We start from the raw sequence: 8959 nt of genomic DNA, 5'->3' as shown, positions 1-8959 counted from the left end.
GATTTTGTTTAAAGCGTAGATAGGTTGAAGATATGGGTAGGTGGGTTAGTTCGCGGGTCAGTGGGTTGGGGATTTGCAATCTAAGTAGTTTTAGATTATACAAGGGTAACAAATGAGTAGCCTCCATATAAAACTCATTTTTCGGAAACATACTTTTAATTTCTATATCTGATCTTCTTTCTCTACTGATTTTTGGATTTCTGAGTTTGTGGGTTAAGGAATTTAGTTATTTTTGCTTACTTCTCCCTTAGGAGAACCTTTCTTGGGGTAGTTGTTGGGTTAGGGTTCGAGTGTTTTTGCTTCTGGTTCGTTTGTTCCCTCTTCTTTTGGAATCTGATTTTTTTCTTTCTCTTTACTCCCTCTTTCGCCATTTACTTGCATACTAACTTCTTCTATATTACTCCCCTCGCGACCTCACGCTGGATGGTGCCATTCACAGGAGGTAGCGAATATTGGCCCGTATAGAGTATGAATACAAGTCCATAATTCATGAATTCATGGGCAATAGTAGTGAATGAAATAACAAGGTCGATAATATCGGAGTTAATACGTGTGAGAATCCATGACATAACACTGCTATCATATTTTTTCCATTGTGGAGTTATGGTCGTCGGGGGAATGACGATGATATGATTGAGCATTTCCCGATCGCCAAGTTCAATTTCCATTTCTTTACACCACTTGGTGTAATTTTTTCCATTAAATTTTTCGGATACCTTCGGTTTTTTAATTGATTTTTGGGTTTGTATCAATTTTTTGGTTTCTTTGTTAGAAAAGGAGGATAATTTTGCTCAACCTCTGCCAACGAAAACATCGTGTTTTCCATCTGATTTTTTTTGATTGATTTGGTTTGATTAGTTTTTGTTTGATTTGTTTTTTATTTGGATCGATTTTGGTCGATTATGATCGATTATGATCAATGATAAAATACCGGTAGAGCTTTTCCGTCCAAGAAAACCTTATGGCGCTGATATCATATAGAAAATCATAATGCAGAAATAAGACTGATTTGAGTTTTGAATACTTGGTTTGCATTAAACAATAATGAGAGGTATTGCCTCTATTTATATAAGTAACAAGGACTAAAAAAAAGAAATAAAATATTAACCTAAACCTAAATAATTAGGAAGTAAAATAACCTTAATATTTTGATATTAAAAATATCTTAATTTCCTAAAACATAATATTCTTAAAATAATATCTTTATTTTATTATATTTCCTATTTTCCTACACCCTAGGCCTTGATTGCTTTTATTGCTTTTATTATCGATTACTTAAAAACGATTGAGGCTCAAGAACTAAAATAAGAATTATAATGGAGAATTCACAAGAATACGTTAAAGATCTTTCTAAAAGTTGGCTTTAGGACAATGGGTTTAGATCTTGCGAGATGAATATATAATTACATTTTATTTTTTAATTAATTTAGGGTTGAATAGTGAATATATAATTACAAGAAAGAAAATAATTTAGAATAAGTAAAAGTCCAGCTTAGCTTGTATGAGATTGTTTTACTATGGGACAGATTTATATTATTAATCAATTTCTCTTATTGATTTTTTAAATTATAAATGATAACTTTAACATGCACACTAAAAGTTAATAGGTCAGCTTAATAAAAAGTTGAAGTACAACAAAAATAATCAAATACTTGACGACCCTTAATACCAAGTAATGAAGGGAAAGTGTAAGGAATAGCAAAAGCAAAATCAAAATCAAAGTATAAATTATTACAAGCTGATATATTATTAAAAAAAAAAAAAAAAAACTAATCCAATTCAAACGAATGGTCATAGTAGCATTTTGATTTTAAAAACTTTGTGATCAAATGCTCCTCATAACACATAAAAACTATCAATGTTAAAACTTCAAAAATTGAAACTGACACTTATCTTAGAACAAATGTTGTAACGGTGTAAAGTATTACATGAAGTATTGTGGTAGTATTTGGGTAAAATAGCATTAAATGTGCAAGTAAACCATTCAAATAAATGTGACCCTGCATGCGCCCTTGTTGATTGGCAAAGTTTATAAGGACAGTGCCAAATTGTGAAGGGTATACAATTGGTATTTCTTGTATATCTCAGGTTTAAGCTAGTATGTCTTTAATGGAATAGCCATATGTAGGTATTGTTGCATTCCTATCTCTATATATATATATATATGAGAATCATTTAAAAAATTAAATTATTTTAGATAAATTTTCCTAAATTTTCAATGCCAAACACCTTTTAAATAGCCAATCCCCAACTGTTAGAATTAATTATACAAATAGCCCCTTACAAATAGTTTTAAAAGTGTCGATCAAACACCCCAATAAAATCATAATAACAAATATAAAACTTAAGTGAATTACACAATATTATATGGTCCTAATAAATTAATTATGAAAGAATTAGACCGTTTAATGTGAGATACTAAGATCAATGTGAAAAAAATCCAATAGTATAAAAATTACAGCTCGCGACTAATGCTCTTAAGAAACCCAAAAATTTGGACAAGTTGCAACCCGTGAGTATGGTCACACCCTGCGATTGTACTTCCGCCCGCCTTTCCAATATTTTTTATTTTTGTCCGTTTTACTTATTTAATTATGCTAAAAACATTAAAAAACATTCATAAATTCCAACAATACCTTACAAATGTAAATTTTATTTATTTTATAAAAATAAGCATGCTTTATTTAGGGGAGTGGAGCGTTAGGTTTATAATATAGAGTGGAATAAGTCTTGAATTTAATGTTTAGTAAACTAGTCTTAAACTTCAAACACTCTTGACCAAACAAAAAAATAAATATTGATGGAATTTGTAAGATTTGACTTGAAAAACCCTAAAATACATATCTTGCTTAATTAGGGAAAAAGCTTGTTCTAGTAATCTAGTGCACATAATTTCATGGCCATGCAATTCCATGAATGCTCTTGCCAAACTAAGCCCTTAATTTCCTGTTGGAGGTGGGTGGGTGGCCAATCCCTACATTCATTGAGGTGGATCAATATCATAATTCATAAGGTATACTCAAGATTCATCAAAAGTTCCATAAGGACTCAACCCTGGAAAAACTGAGCATTGTAGTGCTACAAGGATGAGATAAGAGTTGGAATTGAAGGCTCTTGAAAGACTAAAATACTTTATGAGAGTCAAGGTGCCAAGCTGAAAAAATGGGTATCTATATTTCTCTAGAATCGTTATGAACAAAAATTAAAATTATTATTTTATAAGTGAGTTGCACAGAGTATGTAAGTTTTTTTGTTTATTATGTCAGGGATTTGAGTCAATTAGTTATTAAAAATCACAACAGTTAATAGAAACAAAATTAGTATTTTGCACAAAGTTAGAGTCCGAGAGAAAAAGTTAGCGGAAAACCATACAAATAACTCCTCCAATGAGAGAGCAAAGAGGGAAACATACAAATAATTAAACCTTCAAATATAAAGTGATCCCTATTGAATAGATTTAAGTTACGCCAAGACCGCATAAGAGAAAATATTTGCAAATCACAACACAGGTGGCATTAGGGCTAAGCCAAGTTAACTAGCACAAAAAGATGAAAATACAAGGAAAACAATCAAAAGTTAGGCATGGTTAAAATCATTGAATTGTACAATTTTAACGATTTTACAAAATGTGCATTTCACACAACAATTCTTAAATATTTAGGTCGCAACAGTTCTTGACCTATTTGATATTTTCAAATTGAAAGAAACGTCTTTTCAGATTTTCATTTCACCTTTTTTTGTTATTTTTTGTTGGAATTTTTTTTCCGCCATTTTTTTCTTTCCCAAATCTATTTAAACTTCTAAATCATTCTTCCACAACCCTACTTGTATGTGATTTCCCCTGTTTTCTTTCTTTTATTTCTAATTGTAAAAGTGACATTAATTTATGTTTTTAATTTCTGACGTGTTTTGTAATGTTTGATTTGATTTTAATCTGTCTACCTTTGATACTTATTTCTTCAAGTCCTTTCACCGGCCAAGATAGTCAATCATGTTTTCATTTTATTTTATGATTTGGATTATGTAATATTTTGATTATGATTCTAACATCATCCTCCGCTTTTTTTGTTTTTTAATTAAATGATATTGCATTACAATTAAGAATTACATAATTTATGAATTATTGTAAAAAAAAATTTGATAAAAATGAATCTAAGTCTTTTTTATATTGAAAATATCTAAACAATACAAACAATTATTACATTTTGAACTTGCCATATTTGTATAATCGGAAAATTTATGCTTTCAATTTATGATCTTATTATAGAATTGCCTTAGATTTAAAGTGAAATTCCCATTATAACTTTACATATATTCACAATAAATCTAATAGAAAAGCATCATTAATCTTTCATTTTCTTATTCGTACAACAAAAACATATTTAAGGTTTAATGAAAACCGAAAAGATGTTTGCATCATTACGCATTGCATGGAATGTAATTAACAACCACAAATTAAATATAAGTCAAATGTTGCAACTACAATCCACACCAAGCTAGCTAGCTTAATATGGTGGTCACACCCCTATTAAGTATTAATCCACACGATCATCACGCTAAGGCTGTCAACTTTGTTACCTATCACCAACAGTTGTACGAAAGTGTTAATATATAACATCAAAGTTGATACTTCAATATTCATTTATAATAACTTTAACAACCTTAATTTGACCAAGTTTAAAGCTAAGCTAGGAAGATTAAGTATACTTTAATTTAACAACAATATTGCATTACCGCAATATTATTAAGTCACTCCCAACAGAGTTAAATTTAGAAAGTTGGATATACGCAAACTTTATCATTATCAGTGATAATACTAACAATGAACTCTTTTAAACATATATCATATACTACTTCACATAAATACTTCCTTTGTCCACTCAATTTGCATTGTTTGCCATTTTGATTCGTTCCACTTAATTTGCATTATTTCTAATTTTGGACAATGATTCACCACATTCTTTTAATCTCATCCAACATTTTAATTCTCTTTTAATTTTATTTATACAGTTTATTATCTCTTATCCATTTTTTTAAAAAAACTCTTATTTCTATTAAATTCAATTTTAATAGGACACATGGAGTAAAATATTATAAATGATTAATTATGTTCAAATTAATATAAATAAATTAGACTAGGCTAGCTAAGCCTATATCTTGGCTATAAAGTAGCAACTAAACATAGCTCACATCACTTAGGCTCCTTTTTCCACCTTTGCCTTTTGCTCCAAGTTCAATTAAGTTCCCTGCCCCTAAATTAAAGCATGCCATAAAGTACTATATTGCAGTTAGAAATGTGTATATTATGATAATTAGCATATCACCATGTTATGATTTAGTGGTCCTTAACTCCTACTAAACAAACACTATTAAGTGCTAAAAGGAATAACTCAAGATTTTAATGGTCCTCCCCTTTGATTATTTTTCAAGGATACACTTAGTTGTAGGGTTGTTCATATAAAATTTTATTATTGTTTCCATGTTCTTATAGAATCATTTTAGGATTAAAATAAGATAAAAATATATCTTTATTACTTTCTCTAAATATTTTTTTATAGCTAATGACCAATGCAATATGTAATTTAAATATTAGTCACTTATTTTCTAAATAATACTTCTTAGCAATGTATATGTATCTATAAAACTCCATATTTTAGTTTTCCAAGAACTTAAGTAAATTAGAAATATATTATATCAAACCCAATAACTTTACTAATTTGTGATATAGAATTAGACAAAAAAAAATAGAGGATAGAATGTGCAATTAAGATAGAGAGAGAAAACTAATTTGTAAATGAGATTTTAGAAAAAGAAATGTGGGACTACCGTTAAAAATAAAATATGTAGTAAAATTAAAGATAATAGTCAAAAATAGTAATTATAGAATTAAACTGGTGCAACGACTAAGTTCTTCGTATTAACATATATAAAAATATGATTTACAAACAATGATGTAAATAGTATATATTATCATTATCAACTTAAAAAAATTTCAATGGATAAATTTATAATTTAACCGTTTCATAATGGAGAATTGAACGTGAAGATATATGTAAAATAAATAAGAAAACATAATTAAACATAAAGTTGTTTATATAAAAATATAATATTAAATAACATTTTAGATGTTTTGAAATGCCTTTCTATATACAACATTCTTACTGATTTAGGTTTTGTTATAAATTTGATAATTAAAATATGACATTTATGCTAATGATCGACATGAAAATTAAAATCTATCATAAAATCTTTAATTACATTTTGTCATAGCCCTCTTGAAAATTTTGAGATCCTGTGCAAAATTTTTATTGTACGCTTTATTTATAGTAAATATATTTATTTTATTAAGAAATTTAACATATTTCTTTTTTTATTAACTTTTTCATATACGGGAGAAAGAGGAGAGGCCTATGCAGTCGATCACCTCGCACACCCTTAAGACCCTCTGCATTTTTGTAATAAATTGACTATTATCATCATTTTATATTCAATGAACATTTTATATATTCTGCATATTAACTATAATGAATCTTTAATAAGATCATAATATTTGACTGTCCTTAATTATAAAAAGAATAATTTTAGCCATTTCAATCTCTAAAATCAAATCAGAATATGTGTCAAAAATCGATATATATTGTCTCAATATTATGCTTATTTTTATACTTGTGCCATGCATAAATTTTAAAGTTTAAGCTTTTTTGTAATTATTTTTCTAATACTTTTTTATTTGATTGATCTTGTAAGCTAAAAAATGTCAATAATATAAGTCATGAAGATCGTCACTCAAATGAACAATATTATTCTAAAGTATCTTGGAATAACTTAAAATGGTAATTATAGAAAAATCAAATTAAAAGGGCAAAGAAAGTAATAATTTTGGGTTCGCTTTCTCTAATCAAACACTTTATTAATATGTTATTTTTTTCAAGTACGGGCAAGAGAACAATTCAATTGTATTTATAAAAAATATTACAATAAATAAAGTTTTGACTTGGAATTTTTACGTACCCTTCTCTTATTCTATCATGTCCTAAGAATTTATATCCTCCATCTATTTTTATATTTAAAGATTAAATGCTCGCAACAAAAATCTAAAACTCCAAATTAAATAATTAATGCACACAACCAAAAAATTAATAATATTGAATATTTAAATTGGTAGGAGGAAAGTGGCAACAATATACAAGCACTCTAACAACTTATAATCTTTAGCAAATAGCATTTTCAAATGTAATTTATGCATTTGTTGAAAGTTAAGAACTCCCTTGATTTTTTTATGTTATCTTCATTTACTATATTCTACTTTAGGAGAGATCATTTAATTAAGGTTTTAATAATTATTGTACGTCTTACATGTAGATTAGCTCACAAGGTCACTCGTCATAATTCTATATGAATTATCATTAACCAAGATATTTCAACTTCGTAGAATTAGTATAAACTTATATATGACTTTTCACCTTTATTAATCTAACAACTCTAATATATATACAAAACTAATCCTAGAATTACCTTAATTTAGGCAACTAGAATTTTAGGAAACAAAATGTAAAAGATAACAACTAAAAATATTCCCACACAATATATTATTCCCAAAATATATTATACCCACAAAATATATTATTCCAATACCCCACTCAAGTTGGAGTATGAGTGTCGAAAATGTCCAACTTGGAGAGAAAATAGTCAAATTGTGACTTCCCAAAAGCCTTTGTGAAGATGTCAGCCAATTGAGAAGTATTAGGGACATACGATGGAGAAATCAAGCCTTCAACAATCGCATCTCGAACAAAAAGACAATCAACTTCAATGTGTTTGGTTCGTTCATGAAAAACCGTTATTCTTTGCACTATGCAAAGCAGATTGACTATCAAAAAACAATTTGATTGCCTTTGGGTGGTGCACGCCCAAACTAAACAATAAGCCCTTAAGCCGCTTAAGTTCACAAGTAACTGGCGCCTTGGAGTGGTATTCAACCTCTGCAGAAGACGTCGACACAGTGGGTTGCTTTTTAGTTTTTCAAGAGATAGGAGAATGCCCGAGAAACACCAACCAACATGTGATAGAGCAACGAGTAAGAGAACTAGTGGAAAAAACATTAAATGCTGCGGTTTTTGGCCACCATATGTTGCGGACTCGACCCCAAGCATTAGTAATAGCAGCAGATATGCTTTTTTAAACCGCAACATATAGTGTGTTTTTATTAAATTCAAAAAACACACTTTATGATGCACTTTTCCAAGAACTGCAGCATATAGTGAATATTTTTTTTTGTTTATTTTTTGGTTTTATTAATAATCCAATGCTAATTCATTTCTAATGTACATAGTTGCAATCAGCAAATAATCACCATAAATTCGTCACTAATATACACTCGATCATTAAAAATAAACACACACACACACACACACACACATATATATATATATATATATATATATATATATATATATATATATATATATATATATATATATATATATATATATATATATATATATATATATATATATATATATATATATATATATATATATATATATATATATATATATATATATATATATATATATATATATATATATATATATATATGTATGTTTATATATATATATATATATATATATATATATATATATATATATATATATATATATATATATATATATATATATATATATATATATATATATATATATATATATATATATATATATATATATATATATATATACATATATGTACATATATATATATATATATATATATATATATATATATATATATATATATATATATATATACATATATATATATATATACATATATATATATATATATATATATATATATATATATATATATATATATATATATATATACATATATATATATACATATATACATATATATATATACATATATACATATATATATATACATATATATATATATA

Source organism: Amaranthus tricolor, chromosome 5 (assembly GCF_026212465.1).
Source record: "Amaranthus tricolor cultivar Red isolate AtriRed21 chromosome 5, ASM2621246v1, whole genome shotgun sequence".
Lineage (NCBI taxonomy): Eukaryota > Viridiplantae > Streptophyta > Magnoliopsida > Caryophyllales > Amaranthaceae > Amaranthus > Amaranthus tricolor.
Note: the sequence above shows the minus strand (reverse complement) of the source record.